The sequence below is a fragment of the Balaenoptera acutorostrata genome, chromosome 2, assembly GCF_949987535.1.
Source record: "Balaenoptera acutorostrata chromosome 2, mBalAcu1.1, whole genome shotgun sequence".
NCBI lineage: Eukaryota > Metazoa > Chordata > Mammalia > Artiodactyla > Balaenopteridae > Balaenoptera > Balaenoptera acutorostrata.
The window spans coordinates 59845494-59863936 of record NC_080065.1 but is presented as its reverse complement, the minus strand read 5'-3'; the positions used below and the strand labels follow the sequence as shown (position 1 = coordinate 59863936).

General features: G+C 41.9%; 1 protein-coding gene across 1 annotated transcript in view; it reads left to right on the top strand.

The window, feature by feature from the left end:
* MRPS27 (mitochondrial ribosomal protein S27) overlaps positions 1-18443 on the top strand; it is a 91980-nt gene that overhangs the window by 53670 nt on the left and 19867 nt on the right. The window lies entirely within an intron of this gene.

Here is an 18443-nt window from a genome sequence, read left to right as displayed (position 1 = left end):
CTGCTGGGCTTCAACCTAGGTTAGATATTCCTGTTATATTGGTTTCATAATCTTGTGGGATCCATTCCTCTAGCTTCTTGACCCTTAAGATGTAAATAAAGTGTTTCATTTGTTAAAAATCAGAGCTGATAAGGTACTATGAATATGGCTGAAGTTTTACCATTTAAGAAATTATTGCAATATTACATAATGTCCCACTTTCTTAAGAAGGAACTAGCCAAGCTTGATCTACCTGTCTTTCATTGCTCAGAGTAATCCTGAATAATGTTGTTAACATGATTATCCTTTTTTCCCCCAGGAAAAAAAAAAAAAAAGGTAATATTTAGGGATTGTGTCTTAACAATGCTCTTTTTTAATTTTTATTTTATTTTTTTATTTTTGGCTGCGTTGGGTCTTCGTTGCTGTGCACGGGCTTTCTTTAGTTGTGGCGAGCGAGGGCTACTCTTCATCACAGTGCACGAGCTTCTCATTGCAGTGGCTTCTCTTGTTGCGGAGCACGGGCTCTAGGTACACAGGCTTCAGTAGTTGTGGCTCGTGGGCTTCAGTAGTTGTGGCTCGCAGGCTCTAGAGCACAGGCTCAGTAGTTGTGGCGCACGGGCTTAGTTGCTCCACGGCATGTGGGATCTTCCCGGACCAGGGCTCAAACCCGTGTCCCCTGCATTGACAGGCGGATTCTTAACCACTGAGCCACCAGAGAAGCCCTGTCTTAACAATACTCTTAACACCTAGCATACCATCCATGTACTAGGGTCTTAATATGTGTACACAGATGTTTTCAGTAAAATGGTTTAGATTGAACAAATAATTCAAAATGTAGTACTGTGATTTCTTTTTGGTCTTTGTTGAAGGATATTAGAGTTGAAAGGGTTATTGAGAGACTTTTTTAGCCTCTTGTTTCATAATTTATTAAAATTGAAATCTAGAGAAGTTAAGTGTCTTACTCAAGATGTTTCCTTCTTTTTTAAACTGAGGATATTACTGCTGAAATAGTACATTTTCTTTATCATCATTACTTTTAACGTTATATATCCATTGACCAACCATAGAGAGATCAAAGAGCCTGTAGACGTCTTCTGATTAAATGTGACAGATTGAACATATGTGCTTAACCGCACTCCCTACCAAAATCTCCACAAATATGTCAATAGAGGGTAAAAAAGATAAAAACCTACAGAATAAAGAGAACAAGAGAGGAGGCAACAAAATTTTGGAAGCTAGAAAACAGATGGACAGGAGGTAACGAACTTCTTAGCAGAAAGAGAAAGCTGCAACTTAAACTGGCGGGAGAGGAAATCTGGAAGCAAGGTGGTTCATACCAGAGGACCCTAGAAAGGCTCATAAATAAAAATCAGGTAATTCCCAAAGAAGAGATGTGGGTGGAACTGAGGCAGATTGATTAGAGGTTTTCATAAGAAGTAATGAAATGCCCACAGATTGTTTCTCTCCAACCCTAGCAGAAGACTGGTGGTTTTCTTTCTGGAGAGTTGAGGCAGAAAGGCTCTGGACCTGAGGGTACAAGCCTTATTATGCCTCTCAGGGAGGAGACTGGGGGAGTCCTCTCTGAGCAAACTGACCAATGCAAGAGAAAAGACCTATGCCTTCCTTGGGAGCCCCCCAACAAAATAACACTGCCAGGCTACCCTCACAAAAGCATGAGATGGAAGATAAGAACCTGTTGTTTTCATTTCTACATTCCTGCCACGCTGAACTCAAGTTTAGTGCTCAGAGTGACACGTTTTTTATAAAGAAGGCTGTCTAAATGCAAGCTAACTACATCTGATGCTTAACAACAACCAGCAATCTGTTTCAAACACTATGGGGAAAACCACCTGTGTTGGATTCATTACAAGCTCTTAGACGAGATATTTATCCTCTGCAGTTCCAATTTCCTAGTCTGTAAAAAGGAAAAAGTGTATATAAAGTACTTAAGATAATGCCTAGTACATGATGTGTTAAGTACTTTTTAATTAATAATGCTGTTATTCATTATCATCTTCTCATCATCAATCTCAGTAATAGTTAAAGATTTTGCACAAACTGATCCAGGAAGAGGAAGCTTTCCCTCAATTTGATTTAAAAAAAAAAAAAAAAGATCTAAATACTCAAAACAAGCAAGTGCTTTAGTATGTTGTACTCTTTTATAAGTATTCATTCATTTCTAGAAATATATTGGGTTGGCCAAAGGGTTCATTCTTTTTTTTTTCTGTAAGATGGCTCTGGTAGCACTTAGTTGTCTTTAACTTCATTCAGAACAATTTTGTTAGATTGTATGTGACAGCTGTCATATCAGCGTGCATTTAAAAAAAAGACATCAAAATTGGTGAATTTTTGTGTAGCCATTTTACTATTGAAGATGGAAGGAAAAAAGCAACATTTTCAGCCCATTATGCTTTATTATTTCAAGAAAGGTAAAAATGCAACTGAAACACAAAGAAAGATTTGTGCAGTGTGTGGAGAAGGTGCTGTGACTGATCGAACACGTCAAAAGTGGTTTGCGAAGTTTCGTGCTGGAGATCTCTCGCTGGACGATACTCCGTGGGCGGGTGGACCAGTTGGAGTTGATAGCGGTCAAATCGAGACATTAATTGAGAACAATCAATGTTATACCACTCGGAAGATAGCCGACATACTCAAAATAACCAAATCAAGTGCCGAAAATCATTCGCACCAGCTTGGTTATGTGAATCGCTTTGATGTTCGGGTTCCACATAAGTTAAGTGGAAAAAAACCTTCTTGACCATATTTCTGCATGCAATTCTCTACTTAAACATAATGAAAACATGCCATTTTTAAAACAAATTGTGACGGGCGATGAAAAGTGGATACTGTACAGTAATGTGGAATGGAAGAGATCGTGGGGCAAGTGAATGAACCACCACCAACCACACCAAAGGCCGGCGGTCTTCATCCAAAGAAGGTGGTGTTGTGTATGTGGTGGGATTGGAAGGGAGTCCTCTATTATGAGCTCCTTCTGGAAAACCAAACGATTAATTGCAACAAGTACTGCTCCCAATTAGACCAACTGAAAGCAGCACTCAACAAAAAGCGTCTACTGAAACAGAAAACAGAAAATGCATAGTCAACAGAAAATGCATAATCTTCCATCTGGATACAAGACTGCATGCTTCTTTGATGACCAGGCAAAAACTGTTACAGCTTGGCTGGGAAGTTCTGATTGATCTGCTGTATTCACCAGACATTGCACCTTCGAATTTCCATTTATTTTGGTCTTTACAAAATTCCCTTAATGGAAAAAATTTCAATTCCCTGGAAGACTGTGAAAGGCATCTGTTCTTAAAAAGTTTTGGGAAGATGGAATTATGAAGTTGCCTGAAAAAATGGCAGAAGGTAGTGGAACAAAAGGGTGAATATGGTTGTTCAATAAAGTTCTTGGTGAAAATGAAAAATGTGTTTTTAATTATTACTTAAAAACTGAAGGCACTTTTTGACCAACCAAATACTTCAGGTATTGCTAATAAATTAGACTTTCCTAAGGTTTCATGGGATTATGGAAAAATCCTAGAAATGATCAAATTCTGTGGTCACTATAGCAATAGCTTACCCCGTCTTTCTCTCCTTTTTTGAGCCTGTCTTAACACAGGATTCTAAAACACAAGTTAATAGTGGTTAGTTATACGTATCCACACTTGTTCTTTTCAACGTGAGAAAAACTATTGTGTTTTTCGTAGATATCCCATTAACTCGGTGGCCCTTTACTGTCATGTGGCTGCGTCAGCTGCCTGTCCAAGTTGTCTGAAGGGGCTGATGGCACCATTGGGTTGGGGGCAGGAATGGGAGCTTTCAGCCTTAAACTCTTGGGTGCCCGATGGTAGAAAAGTGATGGAAAAGAGGGCTCTTGGCTGCTTGGGGGGTGGAGCGGGCAAAGGTTGCAGGTTGGGCAGTGGCTTGTTTAGTGGCAGATGGGTTGCCTTGTTGCTCTTTTCCTTATTTCCTAGGCTTAGATGGGTGGCATGTCCTATGTAGATACTCTTTCCTTCCTCTGAGATTCTACCCCACACACAGATCTGAGCCATAAGCGTACTTGGCAGCTCTCTTCGGAGTGGTTTAGTGTATCTTCAATAGGTGTCTGTACTCCTTAGTTGTTGGCTCCAGCCACAGGCTGCTGGGTACTGAGCGGACAGAGGACTCAAAGCATAAACTCTACTGTGCTGTAACCCCACATCGCCAAGCTTGTGAAAACCAGTCCAAGGGCCCGAGAGCACTAATGGGTAAATTAACTCCTCGTTAGGTCACCCCCCAACTCCCTTCTTTGGGAGAAGGGAGACTGGACCTTTTTCTCTGATAAATAAGATCAGAAACCCTGCTACCAGTCATCAGACTGACTGGCACACCCCGTACTGGCTGGCTTTGAGCCTTTGGGGTTGTGAAAAGCCTCTCTGTTCTCTCCTCTGGTTCACCTTCCAGCGCCTCCTTTGAGACTGTGTCTAGAGGAGCGAGGGGTAGGGGACTCTTCGCTTTCTTACTGAGACCGTCCTTGCCCTTCTGTTCCATCCCTGTTGGCTAGTGGCAGTCAGGTGTTTGCTGCACAGGGGCCCAGCACCGTGCAAGTCACATCCTGTGTGGAGAAAAGTAGTCCTAAGAGGTCACATTTAACACAGCGGCCCTCAGCATGTGGCTGCCGCCAGCCTCCCTGTCCTGGTTGCCTGAAAGCGCCGTTGCAGCCATTGCACCGAGCACATCACGTGTCTTCTCTCTCCAGCCTGAATTTCAATCCAGAGTTGTACCACACAAGTGGGAACAACTTTTACCCACATTCTACAAATTAGGATCCTGAGGTTTTTTTTTTTTTTTTTTTTAAAGGGGAATTTGGTGTCTCTCTTTTTTTTTTTTTTTTTTAATTTTTATTTATTTATTTATTTATTTATGGCTGTGTTGGGTCTTCGTTTCTGTGTGAGGGCTTTCTCTAGTTGCGGCAAGCAGGGGCCACTCTTCATCGCGGTGCGCGGGCCTCTCACTATCGCGGCCTCTCTTGTTGCGGAGCACAGGCTCCAGACGCGCAGGCTCAGTAGTTGTGGCTCACGGGCCTAGTTGCTCCGTGGCATGTGGGATCTTCCCAGACCAGGGCTCGAACCCGTGTCCCCTGCATTGGCAGGCAGACTCTCAACCACTGCGCCACCAGGGAAGCCCGGATCCTGAGGTTTTAGAGTCAGTTTCCTGGGGGTATAACACAGAAGTGAGGTCCGTCTGCTGCCAGATCTTGTCTCTACTTCTCTACTACCAAAAGCAGTTCTGCCCCAGGCCTTAGCCTCAGGAAGGACACACTTGAGGCAGCGAGTAAGCCATACCAGACAGAATGCCATCAAGTGCTGTATCAAGCAGGCCGTAACAATAATATTTCTTGTTTGTGTGCATATTTCTACTCTGCTTGGTTCCAAAAAGGATTAAAAGTTGTCAAAATACTTAACCCAATTCTCCTTTGATTTTCATAGTAACCCAGTGATAAAGGCATTATCACCTTTATTTTACAGATGACAAAACTGATTCTCAGGTTGATTTAACCAGTCAGTAAGTGAGTCAGGGCTGGGCTCCAGTCAGATGCAGAGCAGCAATCACCTTGTCAGGGATGTTCCTGGTGACAATGCTGATTAGTTTCCACAGGAAAAGTAGCATCTTAGCCTCCCTCATGTCTCAGATAGCAGAAATTTTGTTGTTTCTGTCCCTACCCTTCTACCCCTGGAGAAGCACACATTACTATGGTTTGGCTCAGTTCTCTATCAGACAGGCCCTTGAATTGAATACAGAGTTAAAAGGCGTATGTACCCTAAAGTACTCAGCACAGGACACATCCCTAGGTAATAAAGGTATAAAAACATGCCTGAGAGTGATGGCCACCAACTTTCCTCCTGTGGAAAGTGAGAGGAGGAAGGTACACCTTTATATCTGTAATATTTTATTTTTAAAATATATTCAAAGAAAACAAAAAAGATTATTGGGAAGAGGAGAGAAACATTGAATTTACTTTTCTACTGAGAGCTGATTTTTAGAAAATTGAGTACCAGAGTGTTATGAAATAATCAGTGTTGTATAAATGAGGAATTGTATTATAATGCTTCTGAATTACCCTTCTATGCTTGTTTTAGGTGCTCACAAAATACTCGGTTTTTGATAATCCCAATCTAACCTCATTGAAGGCAAGAAGTATATTTGCTTATCTTTGTCACTTAGTGTCCAGCGGAATATCCCGATTCATAGTAGGCTGATGAATGATCACATGCAGAAGAGAGCAGCTTTGTCCTCACCACATGCTCCATTCTGTTGGAATAAGTGATTCCATATAGGTACAGTAGCAGAACTATTCTCTCTAGTTTAACATTCAACTTTTCCTTAATTGTTCTCTGTTTAAAAAAAAAAAAAATTTTTTTTAACTAGCTCCCTTGCTTTTCTGCCTAAAGTTAGTGAAGGAAAAATTGTGCCTGTTCACTGAAGGCTGCATGCATTGTAGGAGCCGGGTACACGTGGATAGCCTACAGCTACTGCAGGTGAAATTGCACTTGATGTGCATTCATAAAGGACGGGCTCCCGCTCCTTCCAGCTCACTGTAATTGTTCAGCAGATGAGCTAATGGCATTTAGGAAGCTAGGGAAGCAAAGGTATTTTCATAGCTTGTTTCTCTCTCCTCTCCCACAAAACATGGCCACGATCTGACACACGATCCATGGGCGCAGCCCTTTTTAGGATGCAGGAGATGCTTCCCTGTGTCTGTGGCTCACAATGGCAAACAATAGAGACTTCTGCAATGATATTTTGCCTCCCTGGTGTTCAAACTTCTTCAGTTAAGCCTGTCTGGAATCTATTTAAATGTTATCCATCAAAGCTTTTCTTTTTTTTTTTTTTTTTAATAAAAGGGGGCGTGAACGTGGAACCAGAGGAAAGACTGTATCTTTGCCAAGATGCTCTCTCCTCTCCTTGTGACTCATCCTTAGAAAAGCAGAGGGACTTTGGAAAGCTGCCTGCAGTCACACTGAGACAGCTCTCCTGGCACTTTCAGACATTTAAAAAATTTTCTTAAGCAATAAAAGATGTTTTTCAAATTGTTCATTCCTTCCTTCTGGGCCAGCCTAACAGCTTTTGTTTAGCTGTAGCATGGTGGTTGTATGGAAGTCTTGCCAGCCAGAACAGACGAACCCAGGCCTTTGTTTTTGGAGTATTACTAAGGAATTAGCTCTTCCCTGTTTAAAATTGGTAATCGTTCTTTCTTAAATGATTGTTATCATGTTGCGTTTGGTCATTCTTAAGACTTTTCTTAGTATATTGTGATGTACAATTTCAAATATTCAGCTATTAAAAAGTTTGGTTTTAGTATGGGGGTGCTAGCTTGAGCTAAATAGAGGAGCTGCTTATTAAATGTAGGCAGTCTGGTTTTTACCATTTGGCAGCACAGGAAAGAAAGGACATCTTAATTCTCATACCTTCATATATAAATAAGGATGTTTTGGTAATTGGTAAATTAAAGCTTCCAGAAAACCAGTTAGACTAACAAATCTAATCCTCAGTTTTCAAATTTCTTTTCCCTTTTAGCTATAAAAAATGTTTATGTCCTTTTATGGTTCCAGAAACTGGCAAGTAATTTCTTTTTTTTTTTTTTTAAAGTAAGACTTTTTTTAAAAAAATTAATTAATTAATTTTTATTTTTGGCTGTGTTGGGTCTTCATTTCTGTGCGAGGGCTTTCTCCAGTTGCGGCAAGCGGGGGCCACTCCTCATCGCGGTGCGCGGGCCTCTCACCATCGCGGCCTCTCTTGTTGCGGAGCACAGGCTCCAGACGCGCAGGCTCAGTAGCTGTGGCTCACGGGTTTCATTGCTCCGTGGCATGTGGGATCTTCCCAGACCAGGGCTCGAACCCGCGTCCCCTGCATTAGCAGGCAGACTCCCAACCACTGCGCCACCAGGGAAGCCCCCAAGTAATTTCTTAATATCCCTGTGACCACTCCCATATCACTCCCCCATTTTTGAAGGGTTCAACCATCTCTGCTCTAAGAATTGCCACTTAACAGGGGTTTGATACCAAAAATAAGCAAGTTATGGTGGTGAACTATTTGGATGTTTATGCCTGCTTAGCAATAATTTAAGGAGTAAAAGAAAGTAGCAACACACAGAAACAATTTGTGTTTTATAGGAAAGTTACTTTGGATGGCTGACTTTTAGATATAAATTGAATACAATGAAGTATTCATTTGAGTAGAAAATCCTTTACTTAGGGAGAGATCAATTGCTGAAATTTTTATTATCTTACAGAACTTGATCTCCAATTAAAATCTACTTTTAAGGACCTTGAATTTAATTTAGGGATTGTATCATTTCATCTTGAAATTTTAGATGCCCGTTTGTGAGGTCTGCTGTCCCCGTAATAGTCTATGTAGACTGCCCAAGCTGGGTGAAATGATATTCACCTGACTGGGGAGTGAGGCTAGTGGAATAGAGCAGAATCAGATGTGGACTGAATGGTGGCTTTTATCTTTGAGTCTCTGTTCTTTTATTTGTATCACTACCATTTTTCTAGTTTAACAGAGACGTGTAAATGTATGATGTTTTAGTGAATGGATTAGGCTTATTATTCTTCAGTCATTAAACATGAGAGCTGGAAGGAGTTTCAGGGGTCTGGTCTAGTTGAGTTCCAGTGTATTTTGTTTGACCCATACAATATGTTTTCAAAAACAGTATAACTAGGCAGCTACTTTGCTTGATAATAATACAAGTAGCTTTGTACCTATTGTCTTACATGATTCTTCATGCATTTATATTAACTGACTGGCCCCTGCAGACATTTGAGTGTATGATCTAGATAATCCTACCGTTTCATTTTACAGTTGTAGGAACTGAAACCCCAAGGATCGAGTGACTACAAAGTCAAACGGCTAATTCAGGGCAATTCCAAAACTGTTTCCCCGCCTGAGTTTTTTTTCTTTGTTTGTTTCTTTGTTTTTAGTAGGTTAGAGACTTTTGTCAAACTGCAGAGATGTTTCTTAAAGATGTCTTACAAATAAAAGAATTGAAAGGCAGTGGTGGAATAGTAAGAGTAAACAGTCTAGTTTATAGTTTAGGTCCTGGAGTTATCTGGCTTATCTTGGATAAATCATTTCATCTCATTGGACACCAAGATTCCTCATGCATAAAGTAAAGGAATTAGACTAGACGATTTCACTTCACCCAGTACAGGGCTTGGTAAGTAGTGACTTCTCAATAAATAGTTTAATGAACAGTGATTATTGAAGGTCCCTACCAGCACTAAACTATAGATTCTCTAATTCTATATGAACTTTTCTTCCTTCCCCATCCCCAATTTACTTGGCCTAGATGGCTTTCAGAGTCTCTTCCAATCTTGAGAGGAGTCTTAAGTTTTTTTTGTTTTTTTTTTAAATTAATTAATTAATTTATTTTTGGCTGTGTTGGGTCTTCGTTTCTGTGTGAGGGCTTCCTCTAGTTGCGGCAAGTGGGGACCACTCTTCATCGCGGTGCGCGGGCCTCTCACTATCGTGGCCTCTCTTGTTGCGGAGCACAGGCTCCAGACGCGCAGGCTCAGTAGTTGTGGCTCACGGGTTTAGTTGCTCCGCGGTATGTGGGATCTTCCCAGACCAGGGCTCGAACCCGTGTCCCCTGCATTGGCAGGCAGACTCTCAACCACTGCTCCATCAGGGAAGCCCCGAGTCTAAGTTTTTTGATTTAGAACTTGTTAGGGGAGGTCTTTGAACCCATGTGCTCTATCGTCTATTCTCCTGTTTTTGGTTTCACTCTCCCATCAGCTTGTCTGTTCCCTGAACTTATTGGACTGCAGAATCCATGTATCCTTTTATGTATGATGGGAAGGAGGCAGCAGGGGGCAGAAGTGAGGAGTAGGTGACTTTCCAGAATGACCACATATTATTTCACATTCTCTGCCGTCTCTGATCTCCTCCTGCCTTGCACAAAAAAGGTAGCATTTCCTCCTGGCTTGGTCTGTTTATAGGCAGGATAAGACTTCAAAACCGGAAGTGGATTATCGTTTCAAATATAAATAATACTCATGAGTTTCAACAGACATTATTGGTATTTATACAGTCTTAGCAGGCCTAGTCACTATTGCCAAATCATCAAACACCTACTGTTGTAAGTCACAAAAAGATAGAAAACTTGTCCCCTGCCTTTTAAGAGCTTAAAGCCTTAATAATGAAGTCAGTAAAGTTACAGAAATAGAAACCAGGTATGAACTTGGGTTGTATAACTGGAAGTAAATCCAGTCTTACCTTTTGCTATAAATAGAATCCTTTGAGATTCAGCTTTTCCATGTGTTAGAGAATCAAAATGTTTAAAATGCTGAGATGGGGCTTCCCTGGTGGCGCAGTGGTTGAGAATCTGCCTGCTAATGCAGGAGACACGGGTTCGAGCCCTGGTCTGGGAGGATCCCACATGCCGCGGAGCGGCTGGGCCCGTGAGCCACGGCTGCTGAGCCTGCGCTTCTGGAGCCTGTGCCCCGCGACGGGAGGGGCCGCGATAGTGAAAGGCCCGCGCACCGCGATGAAGAGCGGTCCCCGCACCGCGATGAAGAGTGGCCCCCACTTGCCGCAACTGGAGAAAGCCCTCGCACGAACCAAAGACCCAGCACAGCCAAAAATAAATAAATAAAAAAATAAAAAATAAAAAAATAAAAATAATTAAAGATTAAAAAAAAAATAAATAAATAAAATAAAATGCTGAGATGCTTTTCTTCTTTATTTAAAAAAAAAGATAATTCTTAAGAAATCCAGATTAGTGCTGAGCTTCTCTTCCATCAAAAATACCCCAAAAGAGATCCATAATCTCACACACAAAAACACATATAAATCCGCTCAACACCAGCTTAACTCTTCCCTGCTTTTATGCTGGTGTGCTTCGTCCCCTGGGCCAGTCCTCTGCCTGCTCATTTCTTTTGTGGCAGACTTAATCCCGACAACTTCACTAAGCCTAGAATACTCCAGAAATCCTAAATGCTATTCCTTTGTCTTCCTCCTTTTTCACACCTCCCCCTTCCTCAGAACTATTCAGATATATAGCCTACCCCTGGTTAATTAATATATGTGATTTTCCTGCCTTAGTCATCATATTATTTATGATTTTGCAGAAATTATGTCTGAAGTTCCTAGCCCAAACTTTAGAAGACATCAGGAAATGTTGGCGTCTTTTTAAAACTGGCTCATTTATGGCTCATAGATTTCCTACTGAAAACCAAAAATATTTCCCTTATCTCTGCCCGACCCAAGCCAGTTCCCACAACTCTATGTGTTTTTATAAATAGGACTGGTTCCAAAATCCAGTTTTTCTCAGCTTCCTGCTGTCCTGAGCTGAAGGCCCTCTTCCTTTAGCCTCACCTTGCCCTCCACCGTCTCTCAGGCATGAAGCTAACCTGTGTATCCACCTTGCAAGTGGCTGGAGAAGCCCCACCAGGCACTTCGGGTGCAATTTCACTGACAGATCAGTTGTTGGCTACAAAGACAGACGTTTTATGCTTGTAGGACCATCGCCAGGAGGGCACCTCAGCAATCCCTGTAAATACTTTTTTCTTCTCCAGTTCTCCCACAAATAATCCTTCCCTGTTATCCACATGCATCACCTTTTGGAGGCTGACAAAAATAGTAGGCTTCAGACAAAGAACAGTTGGCTTCATCTGACTGGCTCCTGTGCTTTATATATTTACCATGAGAGAAGGAGCAGCAGAGCATAGAATCGGTCTATAGGTTTTTTCTTTCTGTATCTGAAGAGAGAGATGTCATCTTTAAGATTGTTTGAAACTAGAGGAAACTGGGCAGACCAGCAGGGTTAGACCACAGACCATCTGGCACAGGGTAGCTACTTAGTAAATATTTTCTTAGTGAATGAAAAATGTGTCCCCTATATTGAGAGATGTTGATCTGGCTAAACAATAGCCAGATCAGAGAGAAGACAGAATAGTTTGGGGATATATGTCCTACTTGTCCTTGCTTGTTTTCTATTCCATGAATGGATATGGAAAATGGAGTATTTCTCCTAGAGTACTTTCTTGGATGTGAAATGTTATTTCATTATACCAGGTGAAATGCTGGCGACCTCATTTTTTAGCCCAGGGTATGACAAATTTAGACTTTGATATCTAGCAAGTCCCTCGGTTTTCCATCTTCACTTTAAAATGTGTTATTATGCTGCATTTATTTAGCACTTCACTTTTGTAAAATTCTATGCCTGTGTTATTCCCTACCAAAAAATCCACTTACTTGTTACCCTTATTAGAATGGCAAACAGGGATACCAAATGTCTCATGGCTGTGTATAGAACTCAGAGAAAACTACTTGTAAACTGGATTTTAATTTTTTCAAGTTCTATTTTGGAAATTGGCAGAATGTAAATTACAAATGAACTGAAATTATAGTTTTATTACCTTATTTGCTTTTCCTCTTATAAAATTAATAACTCTAGGGTTAGAAAGAATCTCAAGGAGGTTATCTGTATAAAATTTGCTCAAATTAAGCAGCAAACCCTGGAGAGGTTGATTCTAAAGGAGGCATTAGGAGTTTTTAGGGGTGATAGAATTGTTCTTTTTTTTTTTTAATTTTTATTTATTTATTTATTTATTTATGGCTGTGTTGGGTCTTTGTTTCTGTGTGAGGGCTTCTCTAGTTGTGGCAAGCGGGGGCCACTCTTCATCGCGGTGCGCGCGCCTCTCACTATCGCAGCCTCTCTTGTTGCGGAGCACAAGCTCCAGATGCGCAGGCTCAGTAGTTGTGGCTCACGGGCCTAGTTGCTCCGCGGCATGTGGGATCTTCCCAGACCAGGGCTCGAACCCGTGTCCCCTGCATTGGCAGGCAGACTCTCAACCACTGTGCCACCAGGGAAGCCCCGATAGAACTGTTCTTATAGCTTGACTGTGGTGGTGGTTACACAACTGGATGCATTTGTCAAAATTCACAGACAAATTCACTGAAAAGTGTGAATTTTACTGTTTGTATGTTATATCTTTGTAAACCTGTTTTTTAAAAAAGAAAAAAGCAGTAGAACTTTTTTTTTTTTTTTAATTAATTTATTTATTTATTTGTGGATGTGTTGGGTCTTAGTTTCTGTGCGAGGGCTTTCTCCAGTTGTGGCAAGCGGGGGCCACTCTTCATCGCGGTGCGCGGGCCTCTCACTGTCGCGGTCTCTCCCGTTGCGGAGCACAGGCTCCAGACGCGCAGGCTCAGTAGTTGTGGCACACGGGCCTAGCCGCTCCGCGGCATGTGGGATCTTCCCGGACCGGGGCACGAACCCGTGTCCCCTGCATTGGCAGGCGGATTTCTAACCACTGCGCCACCAGGGAAGCCCCAAAAGCAGTAGAACTTTAAAAAAAAAAAAAAAGACATTTTTATCTGCCTAAGAGGTAGATAATGAATTCATTGGAAATGTACACGCCCAAACTTGGGCATTTGCGAGGGCAATGTTTTAAAAGGAGGGGATTCTTGCTCTTGGTGCATCACTTAGTGCACACTCAGGACATATTTGTTGAAAAGTTAAAATTACCTTGGGCTTCCCTGGTGGCGCAGTGGTTAAGAGTCTGCCTGCCAAGGCAGGGGACATGAGTTCGAGCCCTGGTCTGGGAAGATCCCACATGCCACGGAGCAACTAAGCCCGTGCGCCGCAACTACTGAGGCTGCGCTCTAGAGCCCGTGCTCCGGCAACAAGAGAGGCCACTGCAATGAGAAGCCCGTGCACCGCAACGAAGAGTAGTCCCCGCTCACCACAACTAGAGAAAGCCTGTGCGCAGCAATGAAGACCCAATGCAGCCAATCAATCAATAAAATAAAATAAATTTTTTTAAAAAGTTAAAATGACCTGAAGTTCCCCTATAAAAGTAAGAATCTGGGATCTCAAGCAAGAAAGTGGTTTTAATCTAGAATACTGATGTATTTATTATCAGTTCCTATATTAGACTCCTATATTAGCCCCCTTTTTCAAACACTTGACAAAGATATAATAGTCATTAGAAAATTATTGCCTCAGAACTTGGTTTTATTTGTGGTAGTTGGTGGCAACTAATAATTGATGAAAGCAGAATTTCCAGCAGGATGCAAAAGAAAGTAATTATCCTTGTAGAATAAGAAAGTGCGTAGCCATGACTGAATCAGATTCTGGTTTGAATAATCACCTGACACCCTCTTGCTCTTTGGTTCTAGTTCAGGGAAGCGCTCAAACCTTTCAATAAGTGCCCACTTTGCTTCATTGATAAGGCTCCCCGTCCGCACTACAGACTCTGAAGCCAGCTGTGTTTTCTTCTTGGCACTCTTCCTGTCCTCCTTTTACCCCAGCCCCCTCACCCATCTCCATGTCTACCCAACTCGGGGGCTGAGATTTCCATCTGTAAAGCCTGTTGCTACAGGATACAGAATTCACTCGGGAGGCGGGAAAGCTGCACGTGTGTGTTTAAGGATGGTGGCTCTCATAATCAGATAAATGTTGTGGAAAGCTTGCTCATTCATATGGAAGAGCCAGCGCTGCAGCTAAACGGTGGAGCCGCTGAGCTCCAGGCTCTGGCATCCGTGCATTAGCCCTGCTCAGTCAGGAGCGCTTTTGTTTGTGATACTGAAATAGCTGAGGAGCATCACCGCTTTTGCCTTCAACAGTAACCTTTGGTTGAACCCATGGAAAAAAGGCTGTATCGCTTTTTGGTTTTTTTTTTTTTTAAAGCAACGATGAAATTGATCACAAATAGGAAATCCCATGTGATTCTACACACAATGAAGTACCTCCTATGTAATCATAGTAAGTCTCTGGTGTTTTACTTTTCACTCTTGACTTCCTTTATATAACTGCTCTTCCCTTCTAAGATATCTCAAAGGTATCAAAGACTTTTTCCCCATGTCATGCATCCTGTGATTCTGCTCTCCTTCCTTCCTGGTGACATCAGTCTTGAATGAACAGTAGTGCTGGTGAATGCCCTGAAAAGCCTGGAGTGTAACCTGATTTTTGAGGCGAGGAAGCTTCTCAGTTCCTGCCGTTTGACTTGCCTGGACAAGTTCTGTCTTCACCTGGGAACCCACTTAGCACTGCGGGCAGAGTTATCTTCAGCCACAGGGTACCAGCTTTGGGAACTAGTAAAGCCGGAGCTTAAGAGCACACTTCATTCTCTCCTTCCCCTTTTTGTGCCCCTCCTTCCTTCCAAGAAAATACTCATGTCCTTAGGATTGTTGTCAAGTTCGCTTCTGTTTTATAAGCGGGAAGCTCAGAATGTCTCTTGCCTTCATGAGCACAAGCATTGTTGGGGTTATTTGGGTTGCATTTGTTTATCTTTTCCACACTCACACGGTTTGCCTAGCTTGGCAGCCTGCTGGCCTGGACAATAATAAAGCTTCTGTCGAGGTGAGCAAACAGCTGATGGCATGGGGCACAGAGGGGACTCCTACAGTAGCTGCCTGTAATCTGCCGGGCTGGTGGTCAGAGTAGGCAAGAACAAAAGCCAGTCTGTTTGCAGGCAATTTGGAAAATCAATGTGTTAGTTGTGTTCTTGTCTCTTTGCCTTTCTCTTGGCTAAAAAGGGAGAATGCTGGTCCAGCAGTTTGCAGAATCGTTCCAGGCAAGTACCCATTCCAGAGACTTACCTGCCTGTCATATTTCCACTGGCTGTTCTGAAAAGGGCCCGAGTTTTTCTGTCTGAACTGCTTAAAAAGCCACTGACAGAGAATTCTTAAACTCAACATCCAAAGTTGGACCCTACTATTCCAATGTTTTGAGTAGTTTATATTCTAGATAGTTATTCATGTAAGTTGTGTGCTAATTTTTTTTTATAGCTACTTTATTTATTTATTTATTTATTTTTGGCTGTGTTGGGTCTTCGGTTCGTGCGAGGGCTTTCTCCAGTTGCGGCAAGTGGGGGCCACTCTTCATCGCGGTGCGGGGACCGCTCTTCATCGCGGTGCGCGGGCCTCTCACTATCGCGGCCCCTCCCGTTGCGGGGCACAGGCTCCAGACGCGCAGGCTCAGTAGTTGTGGCTCACGGGCCCAGCTGCTCCGTGGCATGTGGGATCTTCCCAGACCAGGGCTCGAACCCGTGTCCCCTGCATTAGCAGGCAGACTCTCAACCACTGCGCCACCAGGGAAGCCCCTAATTTTTTTTTTTTTAATGCTGTTGAGGGCTTAAAAAGGAGTTTGTTTGTTGCCTGGCTAGGAAATGCAAGAATTGCACTTTGAGCAACATATTTCATAATATATATGTTTGCCTCTTATTCCTAAATTGATTTAATATTGTCACTTAGTTGAAAATGTCCTAGTCATGGTTGTGTATCTGGATTATTAGGTCTTACAGAGCAGAGATCACACCAAGTAGCCCTGTTCCAGGATGGGAGAGGGAGTGAACTTAGTGAAGACCCATGTGAGTCTGTTGACACATCTTTCAAAGGACAGCCGTGCAGATGATTATATTAGTTGTGTGAAGTCTTGAGTTACTTTCCCTTTAGGCTTCTAAGAAATAAAAGGTGATAAGGAAAGATTTGAGAAGAAAAGACTTTTCCGTTCATCCGTGTGTTAAAATTAGCCTCAGAAGGTTAGCAAATGGCTTTAAACAAATTTTCATTTTCGCTTTGAAGGTCTATAACTAGATCCTATCAATCTTTGTTCCTCTTTTTCAAAGCCTAAAACTGGTCTGCTGATTGTGAATAAGAGAAAAGGGTGTTTGGTTGGATGTGGTCATGGTGCTCTTATTTTAAAGTCCATCAAAAAGGAAAGTAATAACTTTAATGGTCATTGGAGACATCCTAAAGCAGAAGATAAGATTTAAATAATCGTGGGTAAAGGAGATAATTGACATTTTTTGTTTTGTTTTGTTTTGTTTGTTTTCAAAGGAAAAATAGACTAAACCTAACAGCCACTACTACCAAAAATACCTCTAGCATCTAGCAGTGCCCTTTGCATTTTTAGTATTTATCATGCCCCCCGCCCCCGTGTTATTGTTAAACTGGTTTATATACCTTATTTTTGTAATGAGATTATAAATACCCCAAACAGGGAATTTACAATTCTACAGTATACCATAGACGTTAACATAATGATCAATACATTATTGCATTTAATACGTGTTGATTAAAGCTCTTTTTTTATTTGTCAAAAACCTATTGTGGGCCACAAATTGTGTCAGGCACTGAGGCATCAGTGTGGAGCAAGGCAGTCACTGCCCCTGCTTACTGCCCAGGGAGCCTACAGGCTAGCGAGAAAGCATCACCATCTTCAGGCAGTACACCTGGTATTTCACTTGACTTTTTTTTTTTTTTTTCTAAATAAAATTAGCTGTTAATTGGCCATTACACTTTAAATCTCAGATTTTTCAGAGTAACAAGGAGTGATGCTCAAGTTGCTCAAGTGTTGATTTTAAAATGTGAGGGAAAGCATGAAATACTAAAAGATATAGTTTGTTTCATTTCTATGCAGAGGATCTCATTAAACCTACTATCTAGGGCACTTATACAATGGCTTTCTCTGGCTAGGTCACTCTCATCTTAAACATAATTGGACATATTTCTATCCTTCTGCTTTTATCTAAAGGGGTTAATTCTGTAAGGAAAGAGTGAGAGAGACATTTTCCAGCCAAATCTAAGGCAGTCAAAAAACTGGACAGAGCTAGATGACTTCAAATCCATAAAACATCTTCAGATCTTATTTTTGTCAAATCTCTCACCAGATCACTAATAAATAGCCTAAATTAAATACTACTTCTCACTTGCTCTCTTTTTCTCAGCTTTTACTTTGGCAGAGAACCTGTTCAGCAGGAAACTATCCCAATGCCAGATGGCAGGAAATAGCAGGTGGCAGATTGAATAACCAGCCTTTGAAAAACACCAGTATTAGCCTCTAGCCCCAATTCTCAAATACGGCACAAAATTCTTTCACCTGAAGTTTTTGTCTTGCCTTTTGTTTTTAAGAAAACTGTTTGAATTTTGTGGGGTCCAGGGAATGACTTGCTTCCTGAGTGGTCAAAGTGGGGACTTCAGCTGACACGAGATGATGTTTGAGGAACCGTCCGGATCAAAACAGATAAACAGAGGTCTCCTCACACCCTCACACCTCTCACCTGAGTGAGAGGTCTCCCCTCTCACTCAGCCCTGAGGCACAGACCCCCAAGAGCAAGGAGAAGCTGCTCCAACCAGTGTGTGCCAACTCAAGGCAAGAGCAGCATTCGAATTCCTTTCCAAGTTCCATTCTTTTGTGGGAATACTGGTACTATTATACACCTCAGCTTGGACTGCTTAGGCCTTTTAAAACCATGCAGGGAACAGTAGGAAGCAAGAGGAGATAGACTGAAGCGCTGGAATAGAGAGCTGTGAGAAAGCGTGATCACGGATCCTGGAGGGCCTGAATGCTAAATTTTGCTCATTTTTTTTGTCTTTTTTGTTTTCTTTCAGTTCACTGAAGAGTGTCCTAATCTCTCCTAAGTGCCACAAGAAATAGCAATATAACTCAAAGCTGATTTTCCTCTAGAATT